This window comes from Biomphalaria glabrata, chromosome 14, assembly GCF_947242115.1.
Source record: "Biomphalaria glabrata chromosome 14, xgBioGlab47.1, whole genome shotgun sequence".
NCBI classification, from domain to species: Eukaryota; Metazoa; Mollusca; class Gastropoda; family Planorbidae; genus Biomphalaria; species Biomphalaria glabrata.
In genome coordinates this window covers 21,480,572-21,495,137 of record NC_074724.1, presented here as the reverse complement: position 1 = coordinate 21,495,137, position 14,566 = coordinate 21,480,572, and the positions used below count along the sequence as shown (strand labels likewise).

Genomic DNA, 14,566 nt, shown 5'->3' with positions numbered 1-14,566 from the left:
TGTTTTACATGGTAGGCATCTAACAGAAATGAATGAAATCAAGCTCCGACTGCAAGGAAAGAAATAGACTTTCATTGATTAAATCAATTTCTCTTTTATTGAGATATTAAATCTATTTTTAAGGGTCTTACAAACCCACCTAACTTGTTTTGTTGACAAATGAATAACTGCATTAGGACATCGATGTGTATGCGATTCACCTTACAATACTCTACGAAGAAATAACGATTCGCTTCTAGGCTGTATTAAATAAAAAAAAAATGTAAATATAAATGGCAATTTTAAAACATCTGTTAGTGATGTTACAATTGAGTTGCACGCAAAAAATAAAATGACAAATGTATGTCTTCAGTAAAAAGAATGTCAACATAGGAGGCACACCAGAGATGTGGCTGCACAAAATGTTCCTGTAAAATTTCAAAAACTGTGGTCGAAAATGGAATTAGTTTTAGATTGTCCCTAGAAATACGTGTTACAAACTTAATAATTAAGCAATGAAATAGATTGCATGTAGCCACCCGAAAAGATCTTCCCCTAACTTTGTATACAAACTTGACATTTCTCATATTGTCGTAATGCATGACACAGTGCCCCCCCCTAAAAGAAAAATACTTCTTAAGAAGAGTGAGAAAACAAATTTTAATAAAATGTCTTTTATTTTTAATTTTCATGCTATCGATAAGAGATCGTTAATTTGATAACTATTCACCAACGTCTGTAGCGTGTCCAGATCCAGTCATTGGTCCATTGTCATAAGAGAGACAAAGCGAGAGAGACCTCTATGCTAAGTGCCGACACTGTTAAGAATATTCTGTTAATCAGGTTGATTAATATCACGATGTACCATCGAGAAGCCGTTTGTTGTTTACATGTAGAGTAAGTTTAAAATTAACATTTCACACAACCTTCATTAATTTTCTACAAATGTATTCCTTATATCAGTGTCAATAATGAAGAGATTAAGGGAAACTAATTCATATTGCTAATTCATATTATAATTTCTAGAATTCTAGACATTTCCAGTGTTATGTCCCTTTATACACTCTTTTAAATTTTCTTAAATGTGTATCCTCATACTTATCGATGGCCATACTTATCGATATGTAGACCCAGCGGCGTAGCTAGCCATGTGCGAGTGGTGCGGGCCGCACGGGGCATCAAGTTGTAAGGGGCATCAAACTAAGGATAAATTTTCTCAATAAAATCAACGCATTGTACATCACTGGCGAATCCAAAGGGGGGGGGGCGGTAGGGGCGATCGGGCGGACGAATTTTATATTAGAATTCACACAATTTGTATACGAATTTATTACTTATGTTAATAATATATACTAATTATTTATATTTTAAACATATTTTTAGATTATTTCGGGGGGGGGGGGCTCTAGTATGTTGGCCGATTTGGTGGGGTCGGGAGGGGGCGATGACATCAATCCAATAAATCCAATTTATTTGTAGAAATCACATCTTGCTAACAGAATCAATTAAATATCTATATGATTAAAACTTGTTATTGATATTTTAACCGATCTTTATATTATGTCGTTCCCCTGTTGACCGATTGGGGGGGGGGGCGAAAACCTCTACTGCCCTTCCCACCTAAACCCTTTGAGTGGGGGGGGGGCAGTCCTACTTTTATGGACAAATCATAGTTTGTGAACAAAATTAGTTGAATTAATATATAAATTTTATATAATTTCGCTCCCTTTCTGGTATTTTGGCCGATTCGGTGGGGTAGGTGGTATGCGATTGCCTGTACTGCCCTCCCCACTATAGCCCTCTTAGTGGGGGGCGGGGCGGTCCTATTTTTATGGAGAAATCATAGTTTGTGAACACAATTAGTTGAATATCTATATAATATAAACTACGTATTGATATGTGAATCCATTGTATATTATGTCGCACCACACTCTAATCTCAAATTTTATGATTATTAAATATAAAATGAAAAAGGGTTGTACCAGGTGGGAGGGGCGATACATGCAATCGCCTTCCCTCCCATCGACAAACAAATACTTTTTCTTTTTGTATTATAGTTAAGAAATTACTAAATTTAAAAAAATCTGTCACTGATATAATTTATATATGCTAAGAATTAAATTCTTATATCGAGTCGTCCCACCCCTATTCTTTAATGCCAAATGCAATCATTAGCAGAAATTATAAAAAGGAGCGAGTATTAATCGTTTTCACTCTATCGCCCATCCCCTTTCCATACAGAGTTTATGTAATTTCACATGAATTTATCATAATTATTTTAAGAAAGACTTTGCTTTGGAAAAGTTAGAATTCAAACGAAATTTTTCAGTACAAGAGTCACGATTGAGATGAGTTCTAAACCAAAACAATTTCTTTCCTAGTCGCCTTTTCCAACCTGTACTCAATCTGATATCTTCTAGTTACATAAATTTGGGACTATATCTCACAATTTACGCTTGAATTGTTATTGAATAATTTTTTCTTCGGCAGCGATCCTCAAAGCTTTAATCTCAATATGTGGGGTATCTTATCTTTTCAAGGAACAAATCGGTTTAATTTGAAATGTATTAAGGGCCTATAAATTCATATTAGCATAGTTTACAACACTATTCAAAAGGTCCTTTTTTAATAGGGAGCTTTAGGTCAGGAGAATGCGTTTCTTCAGTGAAGAATGCAAGAAAACACTTTTGTCGTCTGGGCTTCGTCCCGAACTCCACTGATGAATAATGAGCTGTAGATGTCAGGAGAATGTGTTTCTTCAGTGAAGAATGCAAGAAAACACTTTTGGCGTCGGGGCTGTACATATATGCTGTACGCACGTTTATGCATAGGTTAGGGTTTACTGGGCGCTAGGGTTAGGGTTTGAAAAAAAAATCGCCCCTCCCACTCCAAAGTTCTGGATCCGCTAGTGTTGTACATACATGAACAAAGACAAACTACTGAAATGTTAACTAGAAATTAATTTACTTTTTAATTAATTATTATCCTGTGTTGTTTCTTAAATTGAACGTAAGCTGTTAACAAGGTTGAATCAAGTTTACAAGATTTGTTTAAATATGAAGCTAACCCACTTTTACACGCTCAGGCATATTTTGATACTCCATTGTTCAATACGCTGGTTTCATCTAGATCTAGAGCTTATAAATAAATGCTTTAGGGCTTAGACTCTAGAATAGCAGAATCTGGCACTTAATGGGCATCGCGAACAAGTTGAAGAAGAATGACAAAGACAAAATCTACGATAAGTAGCCTACGATCCAGTCCTTAGAGAAGCTTCGAACTAAGCTTAGTTCCAAACCAAACATGTACAGGTCTTCACAAATACAAAACGAACCTATTCTTATATTGGTTGATAATGAACCAAATATGGAGCGCCAGAGTCGTTTTGATGGTTATAGATTCATTTAAAAAACTATAGAAACAAAAATAAATACACTTAGGTCGAAAAAAAAAAGGCATTTCGCTGTTTTATCTTTTTTTTTTGTTTACAAAAAAAAGGGGGCATCACGATGAGCTGCCGCACTGGTCATAATATACCCTAGCTACGCCTACGCCACTGTGTTGACCTATTTGGACCACATACATAAACCATGCATGTATATATAATTGACCTCAGTAATTATTAGGTAATATTTTCCACTTCTCCACTTTCTCTTTCTCTCCTATCTCACGTGTAAAATAAAATAAATTAAATGAGAGCTGTTCCATAGCGCTACTTTCATATTTATGGCACGCTCAGAGCGCTATGGGCCCAATCTCATTTGAGGACCGGTGGGGGGAGGGAGGGAGTATCTAGGAGAAGGTTTTTCCTTGCTGCCTCTAGGCGATCAGTAAACACAACTCTGCTCCAGTCGGATATCGAGCCTCGAGCCCCCTTTATAGGTAACCAAGCCAAGCCAAGTTCAAGCTTACTTAGCCTCTCGACCACGCATCCCATGTAGTAGAGTTAGAAGACAACGAGTGTTGACAATTGTGGTGCATGTGTATTTCCCCAGATTGAAAAAAACACACACAAAAAAAAACCCAATCCTTGCACTTTACATTTGAAAGGCACAAAGTTAAAACCTCATTTCTCAGTTTCGTATAGGCTACTAGCAGAAAAAAAATCGTGTCAAATTTTTCTTCATAAATGCCAATGCACAGATTGTTTAAATCTGTGATGCCCAAAATACGGCCCGCGGCCAGATCTGTCGCGCGACGTGGTTCCATCCGGCCTGCCTAAAAGTCAGCACAAAGTGTAGAAATCCCCCCAACCAAAAAAATGAAAATGAGTCGATGGTAAGGCCAGCTACAATGTGGCTCACATTTGAAGCAGAGAAATGAAGCCATTTTTGGAGGCGTAAACCAATATAGACCTCAACTATCCCCACTAATCAATGTAATTACTAGTTCAACGGGTTTCTAATAAAATATTATGAGGTCAAATCAATTTCGCTTTTGCACTTTTTTGGTGATATGGCACGCGACACGAGTGTTGGACATTAAAATGGCCCGAGGACCGAATTAGATTGGACAACACTGGTTTGACATCATCCATGAAAACCAATGACTGAGGCTCTCAAACAATGTACATGTGTAAACCTGCTTGACTTCTGCGCCCTGGTTCTCATTGTCAACGGTTTCACTGGCGGTAGCAGCATTGTTTTTCTTCTTCTTCGTTGTAATTGTCCTAAGAGTTGAGTCAAAGACTCTTGGAAATCTAGGCCTATGATAGCTTGTCGTAAGTGTTGAGTCTAAGACTCTTGGAACTCTAGGCCTATGGAAGCTTGTCCTAAGTGTTGAGTCTAAGACTCTTGGAACTCTAGGCCTATGGAAGCTTGTCCTAAGTGTTGAGTCCAAGACTCTTGGAACTCTAGGCCTATGATAGCTTGTCGTTAGTGTTGAGTCAAAGACTCTTGGAACTCTAGGCCTATGGAAGCTTGTCCTAAGTGTTGAGTCTAAGACTCTTGGAACTCTAAGCCTATGGAAGCTTGCCTCCACCTGCCTGTTTGAACAAACTTTTATTCTTTTATGTCATTACATCCCTATTACCGATGGCTTGTATCCCAAGATGCCCGATCAGAAGCAAGGCAAAGGCAATCTATTTTTTTTAAAGATAAATTTTTGTATCTGCATAGTTATTTTATATTTTTGTATAAATTAGGATTTAGGCGAACGCGACTTTGTTACCAAATCTTAAGAAAAATTAAATTATTATTTGACATCGTTTTATTGTTCAATTTGAACTTTTCTACGTCAGCAGTAAGATCGATTCAAAAGTCTGTTTTAAACAAAACATTTTATTGCCTCTTCAATATGATTCTAGAGTCTAACCCGTTTTCTCCCGACCAACGTACCATCCTACTATTGACGTTTTTTTTTTGTTATAACAGAACAGGCCCTCTTCAAGACACCTTCTAAAGATGAGGATGATCCTAGGACAACAAGCCCATTAGAAACTCGTATAAACTACTGCAGCCTTCCTCAAGCTGTAATGGGGGGGGGGGGGGTACCCCATGGGGGAGGGGGGCGACGTTCTCTTTTGAGGGCGCGACGTGCTAACCAATGGGGAGGGGGTGACGCAATTCAAATTATTTTACACGGGTACAATTTAAAAGTTGTCTGTTCAAATGTTGAATATTAACCCAGTGAAATGGCATTATAAAAGTTTTAAAAGTTAAAATATTGTAAGATAAAGACTACTAATAGGGATCTTTTCAAATGTATACCAATTTTGTGTGAGGCACCTCCAAAAAAAGCTATTAAAAACGTCTCTGTTGACGTGATTCTTTTTGAATGGTCAGAATGGTCCAAATTTTCTCATGTGTTTAACGTCGCTATGTTGACGCCTTTTGTGACAAAAAACGACAAGTTCGCAGCAAGGCTTCTTACTGAACACGAAGATGATGTTAAGACATACGTGCGCTATATGTAGCTCGAACATCCCTCGTATAACAGTATTGGCCAATGCTGCCTCCTTCTTTATTAGACTTAATTTGAGCAACTTTTTTTAAAACTAGTATTAATATTGCACTCATTATAGGGATGTCCCACCCCGTTATATTTTAACACTGACATGGGCTCTTCTTACTACGGCAAGAAACATGCGTTGAAGACGACACAAGATGAGAACGAAGGAAAACACTTGGAGGAGCTAACGGCGCTTCAACAGACCACATTGCTGGATTGATAGAGAACCTGACAGTGCTGATGCCTCTCTTTCAGTTCTACAAAACAGTTTACAATTATATACATAACACTATTTTTGAAAAAAAAAAAACAACTTAATGTTTAGTGGGTGGGGGGGGGGCGCCAATGGTAAAAGTTTGAGAAACACTGCTCATTTGCCTCGAATGACTCTCATGAAAGTGAGAGGCCCACTGCGGCCGCATAGGTAGCAGTGGCCTAAGACCGGCCCTGCAACCGTACATGTGTCCGCCATAAAAGTAGGCCCCTTGAGGAACGGTGTGTGGATAGTGGCATGTTTGTTTGGACTTTCTTCTATCCCCGCCAGTGCAATGGACTCGCCCTTAGCTCTAGGCACCCTAAAGGGGATTCTTTTTTGCTCCCTTATTGGTCTAATCTAGTCCTCAAACGACCAGGCTGAGAAGTATTGCTCGGGGGTTTAGTATTTAAGATAAGAAGAAAGTTTTTTTGTTTAAATATATAGATTTATATGAATTCATTAAGAATATAATGAGTAAATAGATGTAAATATCGAGATGGAACCGTGGAACTGCATACAAACTGTTCAGCTCGTTTATACACATTTTAAACAAATAATTAATGAATTGAAAAATACAATGATTTAGAACATTCTTTTTTTTTTCATTTTAATATGTATGTTTAGGACTATAAGTCTTATCTAATTGTATTTGCTGATTCAACATATTTTTGCAGACAACGTAAAGACAGGAGAAACAAAGAGCCCACATCTACTCTTTAATGAATCTTTGTTAGTGTGGAAAATTTTGTAATTCTTTTCCAAATATTATGTTTCAAACAGGTCGCCTGCTGACTAGCCACGTACAAGTTTGGCATTCGCTAATCTCTCATTGATTCTGAAACGAGCTCTAACTCAGTATTCTTTTGTCGCCGCTACCAGTCTACCCCCTACGTTTCCCCCCTCTCTCTTCCCGTTCGAAAAAAGAAATTCCACTAAAGCTGGAACTGTTGCGTCAGCTCGTGGCTCGTAGCAGACGACTCAAGTAACGGAACTTAAATACGTAAACATTATTGCCTTCGAGCTGGTATGTTATATTTTATTCTTTTCCTTACCTCTAGATTCTTTAAACATTTATTGATTACTACGTCAGATCAAATTAGATCTAAATTTCATTTAAAAGATCTAATATATTTATCCTATTTGTCAAATGTCTTGGTTATCGAGTAGTTGATAATATCAATATGGATGATGTGTTGTTATGGTAACATGTCAACAGGTTCTGAGTTCTGTGTAGTTATATAGATCTAGATCTGTTTGATATTGTCACTAAAACAATATTCTTTACAAAGCGTTTTACTATCATATTAACAACTACAGATCTAGATCTACATGTGGTCTAAAATTTAGAAGCATTGAGTTATATAGATACAGATTTAAATCTACATTACACAATGATTACAATGTGACAATGAGATCTAGATCTAGGCCTAGTTGAGTAGATCTATTCTAGAGCTACACATATAGATCTAGAAAAACAAATCTATGTATCGTAACAGTTAGAACCAATTAGATCTAGATCTAGTGTGGCAATATTTCTTGATAATATCTAAGCTTAAGTTGTTTTTTTTTATTCATATAAAAAATGTATATGTTTGAGTGTATGTATGATTGTATGTTAGTGTTTGTGATCATCTGTGAGTGGGATACAAATGACAAAGTTTATGTTTTCTTAAATGTAAGAGTTCCTTCTCTTAACAGTCATCTCTTATAGAAACGTGCCGATATAAGACACATCCACATTCAGCTGACCCACACATCTACATCCTGATAATTTGACTGCACGCGACATGGTAACCAAAACCAATTGTCAGAACAGTCTAAGTACAATTATTTGTGGACTGAGTTGATCATCTGTTTTTACAGGTCTCAACTCACTCTGTCTGTCTACCAGTCTGTCTGGTAAAAAGTTTGTACACGTTATTTCTCCAACACCCAATCTCGGATCAAGCTGAAATTTTGCACAATTATTTCTTTTACCTGACATCACAAGAATCAATAAAAAAAAACAATGAGTAAATTAAGTATTGGTAATAAATTATTTTGTTTGGTATCTCGAACAAGGGAAATAAATTGTAATTGACTGAAGTGGTGTACACTAAATTAGTTCCCTTTATAGGCCTATACACATGTCACATACATAATACATCACATTGTTCCGTCCTGACTGCCACCACCAAGCTGAACAGCAAAACACTTTGCTGCAATGATTTCAGACTAACACTTCCCTAGCGACGGTCTTGTAAACTTAGATCCGGGGCGATGCTGCGACATTGTTCTGGCGTTGTCTCCACAGAGTTTCGTGAGCACGGTAATTAAATATAAGGTGACGTCACTCTGTCACGCGCAGTGCCAAAACAACAAGGATTGATTAAGATTAAGAATTGATGACATAAACATCCTTTCCTTCGAGAACTCATTCTTTTGTCACCATCTTGTTCGAGCTGTCACCCGGTGCGGTAAGCTTATGCTGGTGCCTGCCCCCCCCCCCCCCAATCACTCATCCCGAAATATTTGTTTCCCAGTCAAGCTCTAACTTTTATGAGAAGTTCATTTTCCTTCGCGAATTATAATAAATATAATTAATTATTTAAAAAAAGATAATTAAATAAACAACTTTCTTTTCCATTCTGTTATCATCACTGGTATGCAATACATACTCCCCTCCCCCTTCCCTAGCCACTGTATTTAGGGAATGAGGGTCTTTTCCTTCACGACCTGAAGTCAGACTACTCACGTTGTTTTTTATCAATAAGGGGAACATCAAGAGTCACTTTTTCAAAATGTAAATTTTATTGGACTTACAATGATTGTAACTTTCAATAGGATTGTTGTGCTTAATGTAATGTACGCATTATCTGGTGTGACAAAACAACAGCCTCTCTTTTTTTCGTACAGCGATATATAAATTATAATATAATTATGAATTATGTTGTACATTTTAGTTACACGAACGTTTAAGTGATTCTACTACTATTGACTCTTGACAGTACAACACTTCATAATCCGACAAACTCAGTAATCCGACGCTGCGATGACGTAAATTCTTGTAATTATTGTCTACTATAGAACGTATACTTTGAGACTGTAGGTAGGTTTCAATAGTAATTTAGTACACTATGTGAATGATGAACTCATAGGTAGTGTATCCTCTAAATCAATATTTTTTTCACTTTTGTCTATTGTTTTTTTTTCAAAGTCCGAGAATATCTTATTTTCATCATAAATAGACTATTCTGGACATTTACGTTTAGATTCTTTGACCTACAGCTAACCTTGGTAACATTTTCAATATTTCGACACATCCCAGATAACTTTCGGACTATCAAGAATCAACTGTACTATACGGTACATTGAAAACGTGTTAGGACCTCTACGAGGAATGTAAAATCTCTGTAGTGTGTTAATACCGCTATTTGTAATGTGTTAATACCACTGTGTGTAGTGTGTTAATACCACTGTGTGTAGTGTGTTAATACCACTGTGTGTAGTGTGTTAATACCACTGTGTGTAGTGTGTTAATACCACTGTGTGTAGTGTGGACCTTCGTGTGCATCTTGGTAATTCCTAGCCCATTCAACAGCTGAACAATTCTTAGAGGTCAAAGGTTGAGCTGCATACTTGCTGACACGCAACTGTTTCAGCGATCACTCAACAAACTCTGTGGAGACTACAGTGATTAATATCAACACCATAATTACATGCTAATAGCCTCAGTCACAAAATACACACCAGTCTATTAAAGAAGTGTCTAACTAGAGAGAAAAGTATGTCATACTTAAAATCTCATCTTAAAAGATACTCACGTACTTTTATAAGATGGTTACATAACATAGTTGTTTTTTCTTTATTTTAAAACTAGTCTAATATTTCTCGATGACCGTCTGGTTGAGTTGTATGTGCTTTGGACTATCATCCGTTGGTCCCAAGTTCTAACCCTGCCTATTGCTATCCCCAGGTATTTTTGGGGAGGTTTTGGTTAGGACTTAATCATCTTCATGTCTGAAGGGACTGTCAACCCTCCCCCCCCCCCCGCTAATCCCTCATACTTTCTCTCAAAATTATAGAGTCCCTTCATTGCTATTGAACTTATTTGGCCAATCTTCGCCTCTGATTCATTTTTTGAAACATTTATTTGGAAAATTCACCAGAAAATCGTTTTAACTTTTTCTGGAAAAAAAAATGATTGTGTGTTTTGCCTTCCTCCTATTGTCGTATCATGCGAACTTTTTTTTTTTTGGATCTAGTTTTTTTTTTTTTTTTTTTTGTAGCTTGCTTTGTTCATTAGACACACCAAAGACTTATCTATTCAATAATCAAACTCGTATTTCCTATGGGTCTATTGGGCTATCTCCAATATCTAGTGCTAGGGCTTCTCTGATTTGGGATCGATCCTATTGATTAATTCTATCGATTTTTGAATGTACACTGTTGACATTTCTTATTGAGAAACAAAGTGACGACGTTGAAGACTAAGCTGAACTCAAGCTCAAAACGAACAAATAGAAATCTGATTGAGTCGACCATGACATTGGAACAACCAAAATATCAAGTTGTCAAAACGTACGAAAAATAAACAACTAAATATGGCATTACATTAGCATTTAGGTTTTTGTGTTTACATGCCATCTTGCATTCATATCATTTGTCGTCACGATTTCCGGTCATCTTGTCCACTGATCATGTTTTGTATATCATCTTGTTCACTGATCGTGTTTTGTATATCATCATGTCCACTGATCATGTTTTGTATATCATCTTGTCCACTGATCATGTTTTGTATATCATCATGTCCACTGATCATGTTTTGTATATCATCTTGACCACTGATCGTGTTTTGTATATCATCATGTCCACTGATCATGTTTTGTATATCATCATGTCCACTGATCATGTTTTGTATATCATCTTGTCCACTGATCGTGTTCTGTATATCATCTTGTCCACTGATCGTATTTTGTATATCATCTTCTCCACTGATCGTGTTTTGTATATCATCATGTCCACTGATCGTGTTTTGTATATCATCTTCTCCACTGATCGTGTTTTGTATATCATCTTGTCCACTGATCGTGTTCTGTATATCATCTTGTGTTATCTTGTTATCATCTTGACATCAAGCGATATGATGTCATGTCATACCATTTTGTCATTGATTGGAAACAATTTTAATGCATTAATTAACATTTTCCAATTGTAACCAAATATTAATTACCTAATAATTCTTTTCGTAAATCATCGGGTTTTTGTTTTCTCTCATCGGTCTAGAGAATTCACAAGGGATGTTTTGTTAGAAGTGAAGTATCGGGACAAATACTCTAGTTCTAATGAACGACCATGGTTGCCGTGCAAATGAGACACAATCGCTTGTCGCAATATCACTTCAATGTATCAACTTAATATCAAAACTTTATTTCAAAACTTTTTTTCATTGTTAACGAAATTGTCAATTTTAATTATTATTACAAAGTATGTGGCGGGCTGGAAGAAACTTCTTCGAGGGCCGGACTTCGCCAACATGCCGTAGTTTGCCCATGACTGCCTTATTCTGTTGAACCTTTTGAGCACCACACAACATCTTTTGACCGTCTTTCTCCATTCTTCTCTCTCAATGACAGGTCCGTCCATTCTTTAACTTTGTCTTCCCATCGCTTTCTCTGTTTGCCTCTTCTTTTTCCTGGTACAGTTCCCTAAAGGAAGATATTTGCGGGCCATGAGGACCTATTGATTTGGCCATAAAGTTCTGTTTAAATCTAATCTTGTTATAACACACTTTGAAATAGTGGACATTTATGTCAAATAATGAATTGGGGACATTTTTAAACATTGGCTTACAAGGCGGGTGGGTGGGGAGAGGTCACGCCCTCTGTAAATATTTTTAGAACACCTCGTAAATCACCCATTTTAAGTAATTGCACCAAATGAATTGAGGCTTAGAGTACTCGATTTACATTAACAATAACAACATAAGAAGTTTAGTATTACTGGGCTTTTCTGTTTCGACGTTATAAGAGAGATAACTCTATACGCGTAAAGTGTTGCATGAATTATCGTTATTATCTGTTGTGGCTGTTGTCAAAGGAGACCATACTCAGCCCAAGTTTCCGCCGATCATTTACATAATACATTTCTAATTAGGATCACATTTGACCTGTACAATGAATATACATGTGTTCAATAAATTTATCGATCAAACCGTAAGACACGTTTAGGTATTGATTGGAGCTATCTAGGTCATTGAGGTGCTACTCTTTAGATACATATTTTCAAGTCTACACATTTAGTATCAAGTTAGTGGCTATTAGAAGTCCACGTTTTGTTTGTATTATCTAACCAATTGTTACATCAGTCCAAGTTTTGTTTGTATTATCTAACCAATTGTTACATCAGTCCAAGTTTTGTTTGTATTATCTAACCAATTGTTGCATCAGTCTTAGTTTTGTTTGTATTATCTAACCTATTGTTACATCAATCCAAGTTTTGTTTATATAAAATCTAACAAATTGCCCTATCATTCGAAGTTGGGTTGACTTCCTAGAGATATAATTTAAAATGAAAGTGACAATACATTTATGGAATGTATGTACACATCAGGCCCATCGAAATATTTGGGTCCCAAACAAATGGGTACGTGTGGGCCCCTCTGCTCCCCCCAACTTGCCAAATATACATCAATATACTTAGCTGAAGCGTAATAAAAAAAAAAAGGTGTGAAGCCCCCCCCCCCCCCCCAAATCAGTTCGGTTCCGGAAAAGAGTCCTGTTTGTCTGTCCCCACCCCACCAAACCCGGGGTTGGATCTGGATATAAAACATCGAACTGTGTTTCCTCCGGGTATTTTCTAGGTATTGTCCTACTTAACGACGTCTTTGTGTTTACATTTGGATCTCTAGTGTCCGGTTTACGACACTAAAATAAGAGAGAAAATGAAGAGAAAGCGATCTGGGAAAATGAAACTGAGCTGTGGTAAGAGGTAGGCTACAACACAAACATGGTTATATACATTATATACATTAAAATACACAAACCATACATTAGTTATCTGATCAATACGTCCGTATTCTGTAATCTCTTATCATGAAGATCTCAATGTAATATCAAGAGTAAAACATTAGAAATTTCTTGTTGTTCAGATACGGCTCGAAAATATTTGTCTTCTTCTTACCTCGAAATCCCAATCTTTTTCCTGTTCTCCGTTCATATCATCTCTATTAATAGTGCTACATCTATTGAGCCTACTTCGTGCCTGTGTGTCATCTCTATTAATAGTGTTACATCTATTGAGCCTACTTCGTGCCTGTGTGTCATCTCTATTAATAGTGTTACATCTACTCAGCCTGCTTCGCTACTATGTGTCATCACTATGAATAGTGCTACATCTAAGGAGCCTGCTTCGCTACTATGTGTCATCACTATGAATAGTGCTACATCTTCTTTTCTTTCTTCGTGCCTATGTGCCTAAATGTTTCAGATGTAGGCCTATCAGTGTGCGTAATAAAATGTGTTTGGAAAATTCAAAATCAACTAAGAATGCACTGCTTCACAGTAGCGTAGCTTGGTTATAGAATGCCCCATGCGGCCCGCACCACCCGCACACGGCAAGTTACGCCTTTGTTGCTTCATTCAGCTACTTAATAGGTTTGTTTTTGTTTTGTTTTCTAAGTAAAAACGTGAGAAGAAAACCCGAAGATAGAAATGTAAGACTCTACGACTTCCCTGTTTCTGAGTTTACAGAAAGACAAGGGGGGGGGGGGAGAGAGATGTGGACGTTATTTACAGTTAAAAAAAAACAAGTTACGTTTTGGGCACTTTTCAGGGAAATGTCTTGGTTGCTAAAAACGGGTGTAACGTGAAGTATTGTCAAAGGTAGATAATCCCAGTGTACTAAGTACATGCTGAGAAAGTAAACAATGATAAGTTCCTTCTTATAAGTGTACATTGTATTGATTGTTTCTTAAGATATGATATGGTTTATTAGGATATGCCGCCGTAAGTCAATACAAATGTAAAACAGATGCAAAAAGAAAATCTTTGAATGTCTGTCAATAGCTTGGTGACTGAATTTTTTTTTCTGGGGAAAAGTAAGATCTCTTATACATTATTTCCCCTTATTGGCAGCACATGCGAAGCCAGTCACGTGACACGTTACTGTTTTAATGTATCTTTCCATTATATGTGTTGTTAAAAAAAGGAGTCTGAATCTCTGTAAAAATAAAATAAAACAAAAGCCTTTGATTGACAGCGTGAGGTCATTGCATTCAAATACAAATCAGTAAAGCAGTTAGTGTTTTCAGGTCTCTAAATCCAGTGAATGTGTTTTATCCACAGACCTATAAATATTACATCAAGACTGGACGCGCCGAACATTATCAGTGCACAATAATGT

General features: G+C 36.8%; 1 protein-coding gene across 2 annotated transcripts in view; it reads left to right on the top strand.

The window, feature by feature from the left end:
* Positions 1 to 7,052: 7,052 nt before the first annotated feature.
* LOC106050313 (sodium- and chloride-dependent glycine transporter 2-like) overlaps positions 7,053 to 14,566 on the top strand; it is a 54,433-nt gene continuing 46,919 nt past the window's right edge. Inside the window, exon 1 of one of the 2 annotated variants that reach the window (XM_056009546.1) lies at positions 7,053 to 7,208. The gene's annotated coding sequence lies outside the window, so the exon portion shown is untranslated. Of the gene's footprint in view, positions 7,209 to 13,044; positions 13,154 to 14,566 lie in introns of those variants that run through there. The other variant, XM_056009549.1, reaches the window with a different exon arrangement.